The following is a 16,163-nucleotide window of genomic DNA, read 5'->3' on the forward strand; positions in this document are numbered from 1 at the left end:
GCGCCGGTCTCTCGGCGGAACACGGTGCGAGGATCCATGGCCAGCGTGCGTGTTACTCAAAGGGGTTTGCCCGGTGGGCTTAACGTGCGCTGCACGGTACAGCTGCGCCGACGCTGGGTTGCGGCAGCAGGGCCCGTGGAGCGCGCGGGGAACGGCACCAGCGAATTGTGACCTCGTGCATTTACGGCACCAGAGTAGAGGAAGACGAAGATTACATCAACAGCCGGATGCGCATGCTCTGTTAATTTTTTTAATCACTCACCGACACTGTACACCCACACTGTTCAAACGTTTAATTTGGCTGTGATATCGTTCTTTTAAAATCCCCGTAGTTGGTAGGAGCCGTTTGTCTACAAGAACAAGAGAGTGCCCATTGAGGATCGTTGTTCAAGCGTATTCATTTTGACATAGATATCCGCCGCACTATACTATTGCCATCGCTGGTTGACGGGTCGGGTGAGGTTGGCGGTGAAAACGTATGTTTGAATTATACGAGATATAAACCAAGAGCAATTTTTAAGAATTTTGCTAGAGGGAGCTCTGTCGTTACAGGTCTAAGAAGGAAGAAGAAGCATGTGGTTGCCGTGGTAAAACTAGCGCTACGACGGAGATCGTTCTTTCAGAATGTGAAGATATCTGCTCAGCGGTCGATTTAGGCACCTCTGGCCTCATTGAAGCCCTTGGGTTCAGGGAGAGCAGGGGGAAAGTAAACATGTCCGTAGTAGAGATAAGTAATAGGCGACTGTAAGATTGGTGGCAAAGTAGGGAAACGACAAACAACGGAGGCGTACAAAAAACAAAGTTTCACATAGGGGTTCTGAAAGTTTGATTATGGGAATACTTCGGGTCTTTTTTTTTCTTTTTTAACATAGGTAGGGCATTAATTAGGCAATAACAAGAGCTTGGTGATGCTACCCACCGCCCACTTCCAAAGGGGATGCTCACGGCATCGATCCATCTATCCAACCATCCGCCCTACTGGAGCCATAAGCACGGCTGTTTAGCCAATGCTCGAATAAAGGGTATGGAGGAATGAAATTAGAGGTATATTGTTCGGTTTGGCATGGTTTGGAGCCCATGGGTATGGCCCAACCCACTACGAGGTTTCGACCATGAATCGGGCGGTAAAATGATAAAAAAGGGAGAAAACCTAAATGGATATTTGTAAATTAAGAATGAGATATAAATGAATACTAATCGTTAATATCGATTGTAAGGGTGTAATATATTGAAGTTATTTTTTTGTTTTTATGGAGAAGAAAAGAAACACTTAAAAATTAACATAACGATCTCTTTGTTTCTTTTACAAAATTAAACATGTCACCACATACGTTTCCTTTGCAGCGTCCTATAGTGGCCACGCCCCAGGAGATAGGGGGGAGTTATAGCTGAGCGGGTTTACGGGCCAGCGGGCGGGCGGAGACGGACAGCGGGGCACCACACGAAAAGCGATCCCTCGCTCCGCCGAGCGGAGCGCTTTGCTGCGCCACCAGTCGAACACGGTGGGAGTTAGCGTGAAAAGATCTGTAGGCTCGCTGCAGGTCCTCGGTCGCGGTCATCCACTTCAAGTTGTCGCCAAACGGTCTCGTCGCCGAAACCTCTCGCCGGATAGAGAGGCCAGCTTCAGTGGTGATACACCTCCGATGCTTTCTCGCCTGCAGTCGAGCCAGCGCCGCGTGTGAACACGACGCCGACGACACATGTTCGTGCGGTGGGTGGCGATGTTTGTTTCGCAAGAAGGAAGGAAGGAAATCGACTTTATTCGAGGTCCTGCAGGCCACGAGAGCTTTGGGGCACTCACGGAGTGGGCGTCTCCCGCGACGGAACCGGGAGGTTGAGTTTCCTGGCGGCGTCGTGGACCTGCTGGACGGCCCAGAGTTGGGGAGCGAGTTCCTCGCTCCGGATTGCTTCTTCAAACTTGCGCTTGTCCGGTTCGCAGTTTACGTGAGCTTGCGATCACGGCCAGAGTAAATGACGGACGTTAAGGGACGTACTGCAATTGGTGCAACAAGACTTGTCGTACAGCTCAGGCATGTCGCGGTGTAGCGGACCAGCGTTTCGCAATAACGCTGGTCCGCTGTGCATGCTCTGCTGGGGCGAAGATACCAGCGAGCGACCCGCTGCGTAAAAACACTGGCCGCCCCAGCGTTCCGCGCATGCGCAGCGGCGTCTCCGCCCGCCCGTTGGACCCCCCCCCCCCCCCCCCCACCCCACCCGTAAACCCGCTCAGCTATAACTGTCTAGTATCACAGGAAGCGTAATAACCAATCCAAGTTGAGGAAGGGAACCACTCAGAAGTCGTTTTTCTTGCACGTCGAGCCTACGACAGTCTGTAAAGAAATGGTCCGTAGCTTCCGGTTCATTGGAATTTATGACATTTAGTGGACGGATCCAAACCAGACCCGGGGGAATAAAAATCAAGTATCGGTATTCGGCAATGCGTTCTCATAAATAAAACTTCAAATTTTCTTCTTAAACACCATCTGCTGTGCCAAGGGATTCCAAGATGCTGAAAATCGTTGTTATACAATAGGCATGATTTGGCAAACTCATCTTGACCGCATTTTTTAAAAAACCTCGCTCCGGTGATATGCGATATGCACCGAAGGTCGTAGGATCCTCAGTACCGGCGCCTTTAAGAGATGCTGGCGCTAGTTCGTCTGCTGACTCGTTTAATGTAATTCCCATGTGCCCTGGGACCTGGTATCCATAGCAAATGGGTGAGGCTTAAACCGAGCGAACATTGATAGTTCACGTCCACCCCAGCTAAACGTTTTCTCTAACACTAAAGCAGTTTCATGCTGGGGAATAGATGAATAAAAGTTTCGCAGAACGGTAGATGAATTTTGCATTGACATGGATTTGTCTAAACTTTGTCTTTGTGGCTTCGAGTTGAAGCGACCTTGTGATTTTTTTTTTTTTTTTGCAGTGTCGTTGAGCGGAAATTACTTCGATGCATCGTGACTTGTGCATCCACGCATGTTCTTTGCGCCTTCTGCCGTCGTGACGTCACTATACCAGATGGCAAAAAATGTCACTGCTTGATTAAACAATGTTCGCTCTTGTAGGCTTGTGCCAGAACTTGTCAATTTTGCCATATATGATCAATTCGCAAATTCATCAATTGATCACACTGATCTCCTTCCTTTATAGACATCAGTGATTTATCATATATATCAAAACACTGCGTTATAATTGCAACTATTCTCGACAGTTGTGCGCGTGCGCCGACTACGTCTTTATTGCCTTTTGTGCACAGAAAAATAGGATTTATTCAAAATTAACGCGAATAACGGCAGGTGAAGCTAGTAATATGAAGCCGCAAGAATGCCTGAAATCGCAAGAACGACCACAACTCAGGCCCACGCACTACGCACCCGTCATTATAAGATGGCATAACCATGGTTATGCCATCTTATAATGACCATGGTTAAGCCATCTTATAATACATCTTATAATAACCATGGTTATGCCATCTTATAATACAAGGACCGTGCACGGTCCTTGTATAACTGGAAGACTGAAACGCCAGGGTTCCCTCAGTAATTCTACCATTCTTTTTTCAACAGCGCGAAGGACAAAGACGAGACGAAGTGCACTTACACAGCGCTGTGTATGCGTACTCGTCTCGTCCTTCGTGCTGTTGAAAAAGAATGTTACACCAACTTGCCCAAGCTACCACAGTGTCTATAATTCTAGTAGAAACTCCATGCCTCGATGTATGCACATGCCCGTCACTTCCGCTGGCAGAGGAAAATAATAATAATTTGTAATGTGCGACGAGTAAAAACATATACGTATATTATGCGAAGCATATTACGAGGGCTCAACCCAGCTCCTCAGGCGCGGCGGTGACCATGAAATCACGTGACACCGTGACGTCACGACAGAGGAGAAGTGGCTTTGGCTCAACTCTTGCAAGACGGGCTGGGTGGGAATCGAACCAGGGTCTCCGGAGTGTGGGACGGAGACGCTACCACTGAGCCACGAGTATTTTTTTTTCTTTATTACCGGCTTGGCAAGTACATACAAATATTGTCAAATAAATCCGAATGTTAAAAAGTCTAGTCTTTACTAAGACTGACGTGTCATGTTAAAATGGCTTCATCGAAGCCAAACTGTTCAACACTGAAAGCCAATTTGGCGGATCACTTAGCAGTTTCAACACTTCGCTTGTATAATTAACATTCTCGGTAAAATAATACATTGCTGGCCTTGCATCAACATCAGCATTGCGTACAGCCATACGAGTTCGCCACACACTTTGCATACACAATAGCATCAACATGTCCACCGGCACACCGTCAGGTTCAGCACATGGCAAAAACCTTATTCCGAACGCAGTGATAGGAAGCTCCTTTTTTAATGTTCTTTGCAGGATGTCCCAAAGAAAGCGGGCATCGTGGCAGTCAAGAAAAATATGTTCGACAGTTTCTTCCTTGTTACATATAAGACAGTTGTCTGACCATGGGACAAACAAGCCCTTGCTTCTTAGCCATGGCTTAACAGGCAGTGTGCCGGTATGCAGTTTGAAAAAGAATGATTTTGTGTTAGCTCGTACAGGCATATTATTGACTCGCTTGAAAACATCTCGTTCAGGCCCTAAGTAATACATAGAACGATACACTGGTGTAGGTATAAACACTTCAACAAGATCCTTATACAATTGTTTTCGTGACACTGCAAACAAGTAGTCTTTCGAAAAACGAGCGTTTAGAAGACGTATCGCCATGGAAACTTCACGCAGATAGCCCTTTAGTGCCATCGGTTTGATTGCGTGCGACGATACAACAAAATCGGGCAAAGCGTCGCGCAATCTCACTTGGATTACCGTCCGCAGAAACCCATCGCTTTGGTCGCGGAAGAAAACAAATCTCGATACAAGTTGCTTGAAAAACAAATGCGTTAAACCAAGTCCCCCACTGCGCAATGTGTGAAACAAATTACTTCTGCTCGTGCGTTCCCACACCGAACCCCAAATAAACTCTGCAAACACTCTGTGTATTTTTTGAATTGAAGATCGGCTCATGCATAGCACCTGCAGGACGTAGAACACTTTAGCTACTAAAAAGATATTACATACTTTGGCCCTAGCAAACATCGAAAAGTTGTGGCCTCCCCATTTGTTAGTTTGCTCTTTCATTCCGTCTCTCTCGCTCGTCCAGTATTCGATTGGCTCACGGTAGGCACTGAGTGGAACCCCAAGATAAGTGCCGGGTAATACACTCCATTGCATTTTGCAAAAGACCTGTACAACGCTTCAAAGCGGTACAAAAGCGCCTCTAGTTAATGCGGTGTTGCCTTAGAAACGCGCTGTTTCTAAGGCGTGCGTCTCTTGCTCAGGCGCACATTTCGTTGCCGCGCCGAACGCTGCTTTGCTCGACGCTCACCGCGTCCAATGCGGGGCGCGTAGTCGCTGCCCTGTAGCCCATTGTCTTACACCCCTTGGCGGGTCGACGGGAACGCTGTCGCGTTCCACTCTTGAAGGCGAAGAAGTAATGCATGAGTTGTTTCTTCGTCTAGCCGAACCAAATATAGCCAAGCAACAGCAGTTCACCAGGCTAAACAGTGGTTCAACAACTAAAATAAAGGCTAGTATGCTTCGCATCCTGGGCTTAACCTTACCTAAGCCACAGCCATTTTTTGTTAAGGATGTAGAATGGATCTATTTGCAGTGAAAAGGGTAGGAAAGACATGGGATTGTCCGGAACAGCCGATTACCAAAACTTCCTCTTCTACGCTCCTCCGTTGCGGCGTTACTTTTTCCTCCGGGGCGGACGAAGCTCACCGAGCGAGTCAGAGTGCGCGTTGTTGGTGCGGTTTCAGTCGTGCGCCGTGCACAACTTGCGTCTCGCGTGAACGGCGGTTATCAACCGCCAGTTTAGCGATGGCATAGGTCACTTCACTCAAGCATTTGAGTACGACGAACGGGCCTGTAACGTATGGTAGTTCGAGCATTCAGACTGATTATGGCCGATTCTGTTGGGAACGCACACACATTTATTTCAACGAAACTGCAGCCATCTGGGAAGCCCCCCTTGAACCCATGGGTTGCCTTCCTTCATTCCAAAGAGTGCTATACATGGACACTACATCATCCCACCAGGGAAGGAAAAAATCAGTTTTGCTTAAACACGAAGTCATTCAGGTGCCTAGGTCGTTGCCTGCATCGTTGGGGGTACCGCCAAGTTTGTATAGGTGTTCTGTGGTACCGCTGTGAGACGGTCTTGGGAGCTGCTGATATGGCTTGGCTAGGAGTAGCTATGCTGGGGGTTGGAAGGTCACTGTTACTCGGCACAGCTTCATCATCCAGATATGGCATGTCGGTCGGTCCTGATGTCGTTCCACTTGAACTGTGCTTGCATCTTTGAAGAAACTTGAGTTGCGACAAATCGGCACTCCATCTCTGGACGCTGTGATTCTGGAGCCATTGACTTTGGTGATTGCGTGTGGGTGTGGCTCATAGTAGGGCGAAAACTTGTTTGACCTGTCCTGCTTGCAGAGGACTTGTTGTCCCACACACAGCTGGTTGTTTCTCGTATGCCTCCGAGTGTCGACGTACCACTTGTTGCATGCTTTTCTTTTAATGCCATTCTGTCTGGCCTCATAGTGAGCCGAGTTGTGAGCGTCATTTTAACGTATTGTAGTTCGAGCATTGAGACTGATTATGGCCGATTCTGTTGGGAACGCGCACACATTTATTTCATCGAAACTGCAGCCATCTTGGAAGCCCCCCTTGAACCACAGGGTTGCCTTCCTTCATTCTAAAGAGTGCTATACATGGACACTACAGGGCCCGAATACTTGGAAGGAAGCTCTCGGCAAAGTCCAATTTTCGAACCGGGGTCCACAGCCACACGAAGACACCGGTGGCGAATCTGACGGGCGAATGCTGTACATGCGTCGCAGCGAACGCTAGCATGAAGATGCGACGATAGGGTTCTGAGCCGGGCAAGTCGACGTGCTTCTTCGGCACGACGGGATATCTGCGCGACAGAAGGATCTTCGTTAGTTGAAAAAGGACGTATGGTGTCGAGAAAACTTTGAGGATGGCGAGCGTAGAGGAGAAAGAAAGGTGCGTATCCTGTGACTTCATGTTTGGCTGTGTCGAAGGCATCCGCGATTAACAGTAATGCAGCATCCCAGTTCTTATGATCCGCTGAGACATACATTGAAGGCTTGTTGACGAGGGTACACGATTGGCGCGCTCGGTTAGGCCATTGGTTTGCGGATGGTAGGGCGTGGAATGGCGATATTGAGTTCCACAAAGGCGTAGCAACTCTTCCACGACGTCAGCGGTGAACTGCCGTACGCGATCAGTTATCACCGCACGAGGAGCTCCGTGGTGGAGGATAAACGAATGTGGAAGAAACCCCGAAATATCGGATGCTGTAGCGTTTTTGTTTCAGTATAACGTGTCAAATAATCCACGCACGCGCTCATCTAGCGGCAGCCGGTGGAAGACTTGGGGAAGGGACAGAGTAAATCCATACCCAAAAGGTGAAGTCGGCGGTCTAACTGGTTGCGGAGTTTCTGCAGGAGCCGTAATCGGTTGTTTGTGGCGTTGGTAGACATCGCAGTTTAATTGTTTTGCACGATTGAGCCCAATAGAAGCGTTGTCGGAGGCGGTGCAGCGTTCGAGCGAATCTAAGGTGGCCGGACGTAAGGTCTGCACGCCATATTGACCGCAAATAAAGACGGGGACAGCGGAAGAGAACACAAAAACAACACGGGCGGTAACTTTCAACTGGTTTATTCACGGCAACCCGTGGGCATATATAGACAAATAGAACATGCGCAAAACGCAGCAAACAAGAACACTCATCAGCCTAGCGGGGCAACCAGTTCATTTCATCAAAAAAAAAAAAAATCTATTTCCGATTGAGACAACCTAATAGAAGTGTCACTAACACAGACTTGGCCTTTCTTTTTTATGTGATATGCCTCCATCAGTTTGCCTGCAGCATGGTCCTGGCTTCTCCGCAGAATTTTTAGCTCCTTAAAAATGGTGCACAGGGTCAGGCACTGCAGTGCGCGGGCGAGTGCGCCAATTCATCTTTCGTCAACTTTTGTTCATGTTCCCAGGCTCGATCAGTCGGGCACCGTCCTGTCTGCCCTGTGTAGGACCTGCCACACGCCAGGGGGATTTCGTACACAACTCCTGCATTGCATTTTGCATACGGCTTGGTGTGGTTCTTGCCACAGCCTTGCCTTCCTTTAGGATCAGAGGAGGTGCGAGGGCAGAGCCGCGCCAGCTTAAAAGGGGCTGAAAAGATAAGGAGGACTCCAAACCTGCCTGCCACCTTCCTTAGGTTGAGTGGCCCTGTGAATATACGGTACCACTTGAGGTCTTACGGCCATAGTAGTCGTCCTCACCCTTGCTTTGCTCCTAGATCCTTTTACCTTCTGCAGGAGGGTTTCCACCACTGGCGCTACCACCGAGTCAGGGAACCCTGCCGTGTTAAGACGGGAAATCTGATTATCAAAGGCTAGCTGCATCTTGTGCACACACGACTTGCGGAGAGCCGATTCTAAGCAGAGCATCGCTACTCCTCGTTTAACAATCTTTGACTGGGAGGAGTCATATGCTGACTGGGAGGAGTCATATGCGATGCTCTGTTTGCATATGCCCACACCACTTGCATTAGTATGCATTCTGTTAATTCCGCCGGATCGAGATGGCGGAAAAGTGACCCAGAGGTGACCAAAAAATTCTGTTGCTCGAAAGCAGACTCGCACTGAGCGGACCATATGTAGGGATTGTCCTTGCGGAGCAGGTCAGTCAGTGGACAAACTAGCTGAGCGAAATATATGATAAACCTGCGAAAATAAGAAGAAATCCCCAGGAAACTACTTTGGTCCTCCGCTGTCTTCGGCTGCCTAATGTTGCGAACAGCTGAAATCTTTTGGGGTCCGGCCGTATACCGCCCTTTTCGACGAGATATCCAGGCTTGACGCTCACCGAAATGACACTTTGAGTTCACAGTGAGGCCAGCCTGTTGGATGCAGTCCAAAACAACGTCGAGGCGCTGGTTGCGCTCGTGGAAAGTTAGGCCGAAAATAATCGCATCATCTAAATAACACATGCAAATCTCCCATTTGAGACCGCGGAAGATGCAGTCCATAAATGGCTCGAAGGTTCCTGGGGCACTACATAAGCTAAACGGCATGGCGTTAAACTCATAGAGTTTGTCAGGCGTAACAAAAGCGGTCTTTCCCCTGTCAGACGGGTACATCGGTATTTGCCAGCACCCGGACCAGAGTTACACCGACGAAAAGTACGAGACGGAGTGACGGCAGTCAACAGCATCGTCAATTCGTGGTAAGGGATACACGTCTTTCTTTGTGACAGCATTCAGGCGGCGGTAGTCGACAAAAAATCACGGTGAGTTGTCTTTCTTTTTCACTAGTATAACAGGAGCTGCCCAAGGACTGCAAGACTCCTGAATAACGCCTTTCTGCAACATGTGCGATGCTCTCGCCAAGTGAGCTATCACGGAGCCGTTTTCCCATCCACTCTCTTGGGTATTTACATGTATCTACTAGAAATACGCTACTAGAACGTGCGATGCGGTTACCAATTTAAGAGCATCGCATGCGTAATGCGAAGACGTGGGCTTATATCCCGGCCACCTGCGGCCACTTGTTTCTTCGTCCACTTTCATTTCCATTTATTTATAGTTTCTTTAATTTAATGAACTAAAGGTTTTCTCCTATATGGTCCCTGGCTTCTTATATGATCAATGAAAATCGGGCCCCTCGGTTAACCCTCTTTCTTGTCGTTCGTTACATAGGGAGGGTCTCGAATCCGGCGACACTGATGCCTTGAGGTATAGGATGTGTGGGTTTATTGACCAGTTAATTGCCTTCATCCAAAAAGATCACGTACTCGCGAAGCCTGCTACATAAAGGGTTTTCCACATCCACCGCCAAGGTTTGCGAGTGGTGGCGCTGGCCCAAACTCCCAGGGTTAATTCTAGTAAGAAAACATCAATACCTAAGAAAGTGAATCGGAAACGGCGCCGCGGTATCTCAATTGGTCATTCCCCGCCTGCGGCAAGTAGTTTTTTCATCCACTTTGATTTCCAGTAATTTATTATTCCTTTAACTCAATTAGCAAGTACAAGTAATTTTCCCTATGTTATCCTTGTTGTCAGTTTGTTGGCTTCTTACGACATATATGTATAAAATTGAAACGTTGATACACTTCTTTTTTAAAAAAAATATTTTTATTGTGTAGACGTTTCGGCCAGAAGCCCACCTTTCTCAAGATTGAAAACAAAGTGCTCAGAGTCTGTTTTCACAGTTGTTTACAGTTACAGAGTTGTTTTGAGTATTGAGAATGCTTGGTCGGTCGGTCTCAGACCGAAACGTGGACGCAATAAATAGTTTTTTTTAATAAGTGCATTAACTTTAGAATTACAACCTTGCGACAACCGTAGATACGTCTAACTGCCACGACGAAGAGAGTTCCACTCTTGAAAATGTTGGCATAATGAATTTCAACTTTTCGTTTACGGCAACGACTCCATTGTTATGTCGGCGTGGCCGCCATGAACGCCCCGCCGGGCACGCCGCGATCGAGGGCGGCCTGAAGGAAGACGCAGAGAGACGCAGACGAAGACCGAGGCAGAGAGAGTGCTTATTGTAGTGCGCACGCCCTAAATAGGCTGGGCATCGATACTCAAGCGCCCCCTGAGGAGTCTCGAAGGTCACGCGTTTGGCCGACTTTTCCAGACAAAGCGAAAGGAACGACTTCACGGAGAGTTGGCTCGCTATAAGGCTGGCTGCATGACGTAGTGCTCCCTCTTTATTGAACACTTAGCTGACTTTACAAGGGTTTGGCGTATGTAGGATTTGGGGATCTTGTAACCACTTCTAGAAAAAAAAAGAAGGTCTTTTCGCACCTCCAGAGTGTCGTAGCGAGTCGCAAGAGGTTTTGAAATGTAGCTCTCAAAGAGACAAGAAACGAAAATTCATTGCAGAGTAGGTAAAATGAACGGTGCGAGCCTAATTAGCGCCAATACGTAAAAATAATTACCCTTACTTTACGTAAAATAATTACCGCCAATACTTTACCCTTGTAAAGGGTGCACCACCGCATATAAAGACACGTTGAGGCAAAGCCTCCGTACGACACATTTTTGGAAATTGAGCGATTTAGTTTGGAATAAGCAGGGCTCACGCGAGACAATGATGTCTGGAAAGCGGCTTCGGCGGCACCAACAAGAAGCGAGAATTATTCGCAAAATATGTCAAGCTAACGTACAGGCGTAATTAGCGCCAGCATTGTCAAAAATTAATCACATTTCACTATATACTTCGCTATCTCCAGGATCAACGCAGCTCCCCCCCCCCAAAGAAAAAGGACATGTCAACCAAAGTCAGCGCGAAAGAAGACAAGGTCGACGTATGTCCGCGTGAAATACTGTACAAGTGAGATACGAAATGTGTAAATATTGAATGCAAAGAAAAAGACAGAATACAAATATATATGCATTTATTTTGTCGGAGAAAATACTGCGCAATGTATTCCACTGCGAATACTGCGCAAGAACCGCAGCACCGCTTAGTTAGCCCGGGCACGGATTGCGCATTGCGTTGGCAAATTGTGCGGACGCTCGGGGCGCATTCGTGCCGTCGGCGCTCGCCGCATGCAGTTGTGGCGCTGGCCCATTGACGGCGAATGCTCGGCTCGCGCGCGTTGTCTTTAAATGGACACTAAACAGAAAAATGATTTCTTCTGCATCAGTAAATTACTTTCCTACGACATTAAGAACACCACTCTTACCACGATAAGACGCTGGGTAAGCGAGAAAAAGCACAAGAACGAAAGACGGGTGGCGACGCCTCCAGGATGTTCCCGCACCTGGTCGCTGTGAAGTCATGGATTTTGAGGCATCTTCTAGGGCCTTGTTAAGTATATGTCGGTACAGGTTAACTACATTGTGTTCTAAAGGAACCAAACATTAAACATTGCAAGTTTCGGGAACCTTTACTCAGCCAACCCGGCCCAAATGCGAAAACATAGTTTGGATAGTGTGACGTCAGGGTTACGGCGCGAAATTCAAATACTGATACTTCGACCTTCATTTTCTCGTCTAATATTCAAACTATGTTTTTGAAATGACCGCCTGAAGAGTTCTCAAACCCATACTTATTTGTGCTTTATTGTCTTAACTGCTTTATTGTCATTGCATTATTGTCAATGCTTCATTTGTCTAAACTGATCTATAGTTTCGCTTTTGTGTCCCTTTAACGAGGATCTCGAGAGACGCGAAGCGCGTTCGGTCGCAGACAAGACGAAGTGGGACGCCTCTCCAGCGCTACGCTGAATGTACTCTGTGGCGAGGCAATGGCAACGTTCTCCCTTCCGGTCTGGCAAGAGCGTTGCATACGCACGCGCACACTACAATCAAACTCTAGCATACCCGCTGTGTGTGCGTCCTGGTGTGAGCAGTTGGCGTCAAGCTAACGCTGCCTATTTCACTGCGCCGACTAAAACGCCGACCGTTTCCCTTCCGGCTCACCTCGTGCGTCATCAAGATTCAGCGACGCTGGTAATTACGGCACTGGTGTCGCTCTGATGTCGCGACAAGCCCGACAGCTGGCGGAGCGCCGTTCCTTCTGGCAAGCAGCAGCAGGTTCGCCGTGAGAACACGTCGCACCCGCGTGCGGCTTAGATGTTAAAACACCGTTTGAGAAGTTCGAGTGATGCATTAAATATATGCCGCCACTGTCGGGGCTTCGCCCGAACTGTCAAATTTCGACGCAAGGAATTCTCGGCGAATTTCAACAATGCTTCAACTAACGGTTTTTTTTTTTCTCTAACGACCATCTGCCGACCGCTTTCGTGGGCCGTTCCAGAAGACAGTGCAGTCGGAATGTGTGGGCCGATCCCGAAGGTGGGGCAGCCTAAAATGACGGACGCGTTCCCGCGCGTATGCGCCCCTGAATGTGTGCGCTCCTTTCTGGGGCCAATTTGCACGTGCCGCTCACCAACTAACAAGCTTAACGCCAACTTAAGTATGTGCTACCGGACATATTATTACAGCCAAGCTGTCTGTGGCTTGACGTCGAAAAAAAAAAAAAACGTATCGTTTGGGCCGATCCTGCAGAAAGGGTCCGAGCTCAATGGCACATATCCCTGTGGGCTCGGGGACCTGTAACGCGCCCTTCATTTTATTATGACGATGCGTGTCGAAACGTCAACGTATATATATAAAGTTACAAAAAGTCAAAAATAAAATAAAATTAAAGAATGAGAAAGACGAAAAAGTTATGTGTTTGTGCCGTTATTCAACGAATGCAGCACAAACACCATATAGAGCTGAATATATCTATTGAGCAATACAGCTCCGCTGGTCTTCCACCTTCACATAGTGGAGGGGTTCGGAATTTTTTCCAAAAGTGTGAGACATTTGTGCTTCAGTGCATAAAATATCCGTATGCTAAAAAAGCATGTGGAACAACAGTGCATTGTTACCGCTTATCTCCAAACTGGTGTTAGTCTGTAAATCAATTTCGAGCGGATATGGCTTGCAAGCTCACCGGCTGCATTTCGTAAATTGCCATATGTGCCGTAAAGTAAATAATTTGCGATTTTTAAAAATTAGTTCGAACTCAGTGTTTCGATTTAGCGTGGATGAAATGTCCGCCTCTCTGAATAACCTAGTTCAAGGACTACAATTGTGTTGTCTGCAACAGGCGACTTTTAAATATTGTGCAAAACTCAACGGTGACCACGCTGCACTGCTCGGCCGTTGATGCGCATCGCCGTCTCCACGGATGAGCGCGCCTTGCGTTCAAGGTCATTCAAGGTCAAGGTTCGAAGCCGAGATGGCCGTTGTGATGAGCGCTGTCTCACCGCGCGCTTAGTGTTGAAGTGAGCGACAACACGAATCAGTCACTCCTCGCACCCTTGTTATCACGGCAGCATTGTGGAAGCGAGTGCTCGAAATCATCGAGCGAGACCTGTTCACATTTGTCTGTGCACGAGTGACAGCATGCCTGTTTAGTTATTAAGCGAAAGATTGTTACGTACGGCCGATAAAACTGCTAACCCTACTTCGTGTCGATAACCTAATACTTTGATATTGCTTTCCGTTTAGAGTAATGCTGGGACGGGTATTCTGCAGACACATTTACCAATCATGTCCCTTTCTGCCATGGCCCCCCTGGGCTCCTTGCAACTCTTGGTACGTTCGGATGTAAAAAGCGATTGTGCGAGGTTCGTGCCGGCCTCACGCGGAGAACGAATCCGGGAACAAAAGGCGTTACAAGCGCGCTCGAATGGGCGAAAAACAATTCGCTCACGCTCCTGAAGAGGCGCGGTTTATCGTGCCCTTATTTCCGGCTATTCCCCTGCTTGCACCACACTTTACTACCTCGCATGACAAAGATATTCACACCTCAAGTGGACGCGCGCCGGGAGCGTGAAAGATGTCTGCACAGTTCCGTTCGATCTGACGTACTCTCGTGGCATCGTTTTGCACCACACTGACAGGGCCACGAATGCTTGCTTCAACAGTGACGTATTCACGTGCCTGCACCCAAACTTGAGACGTACAAGTGATGATGGGTACCCCAAAAAAAATATGCCCTGCCTGTACACTGCAGGCGCTCAACCTTGGACAAAATTTGGGGACAATCGGGGCCTCGCCCGAGTGCCGTTCATGCAGACCCGGCACGTGACTTGATCAGCGGCACGTTCTTGTACCGTGGAAACGTGCGGATTCTCAACTGCACCCACCCCAATAAAGCGCTTACAGTATTCCTTCGAGGCCTCAGCGAGACCTTTGTAAATAAGTTTTCTGCTAGTGTGTTTGGCTTTTATCTCACTCCCTCTCTATTACCCTTCACCATCTCACTTGGAGCAGCACGCCAGGCTTTTTGCTAGGCTAACCTCTTCAGGTGTCACTAAGCTTTCTCTCACTCTTCATGTAATGACTAGTTACCTAGCCCATGCGACAAAAAAAAAGCAAAAAAGAAAGGTCTTCATTTAATTTCAAGCATTCAAGCGTTACCTGGCAAGTGCATTGGCAGGCTGAGCGATCGATTGTATATTTCTTGATATTAAGAAAGCTTTTGATGTTGTCAAGCGTGATTTCTTAATAGAAAAGCTGCCACGGTATGGTATTCAAACTACAGTAATGAATTGGATAAAAAATTATCTGCAGCTTAGACATTTGAGGGCTGTTATGAAAGGAGAGAAATTGGGTGAGACTGACGTGACGTCAGGAGTACAAGGGTCAGTGCTTGGCCCACTGCTCTTTCCGATTTACATGAATGGCATTCTTGATAATATTAACTCTTCCGTGTGCATGTTTGCAGATGATTGTGTATTGTACAGGGTTATTAAGAATTTGAATGATTGTGCAACATTGCAAGGCAACAACATTGACAGGATCACACCGTAGTGTTCAACATGGCATACGAACCTTAACGTAAAAAAAAAGGCAGTGCACATGTGTTTCTCTAAAGAACAACTTAAGTCTAATTATAATATTAATGGCATACAACTTTTGACTGTCAGAATTTAAATATTTGGGAGTGTATTCCACCACTGATTTATCTTGGACACATCACATTACTGCTGAAGCATCTCAGGTTCTAGGTATTACGACAAGAAATGCAAGACAATTTCCAATCAAAGCGAAGGCTCTACTCGTATCTTTCCAGTGTCTCATCAATACTTGAATATGCCAGCACAGTTTGGGAGCCTTCAATGTGAACGAACATAGACAAACTGGAAAGAGTACAGAGTAAGGCTGTGCGCTTTGCATCTTAAAAGTACACACGAAATTTTAGTGTAACAAAGGCTAAAAAGAAAATTGGGTGGAACATGCTGAAAAAATGTTTAATTCATAGATTAAAACTGTTCCATGGTTTTTATTCAAGAACAGGTATCGATAACATGAACTATTTGCATATTCCCGACTACATGTCTATGAGAGTTTAGCACAAACTTTATGTAAAACTAATGTGTTTAGGGAGTCCTTTTTCCCTCAAGACAACTCGAGACAGGAATCGGTTACTTAGCGATATTGCCAAAATAACTTCAAATGATATGTTCATATACTTGCTTCATGATTTAATATTATAGACATGAACATGTTTTGTTTTATCCTATGTTGCCTGTATTATGTATCTTTTTCTTCTTT

The sequence above is a fragment of the Dermacentor albipictus genome, chromosome 4, assembly GCF_038994185.2.
Source record: "Dermacentor albipictus isolate Rhodes 1998 colony chromosome 4, USDA_Dalb.pri_finalv2, whole genome shotgun sequence".
NCBI lineage: Eukaryota > Metazoa > Arthropoda > Arachnida > Ixodida > Ixodidae > Dermacentor > Dermacentor albipictus.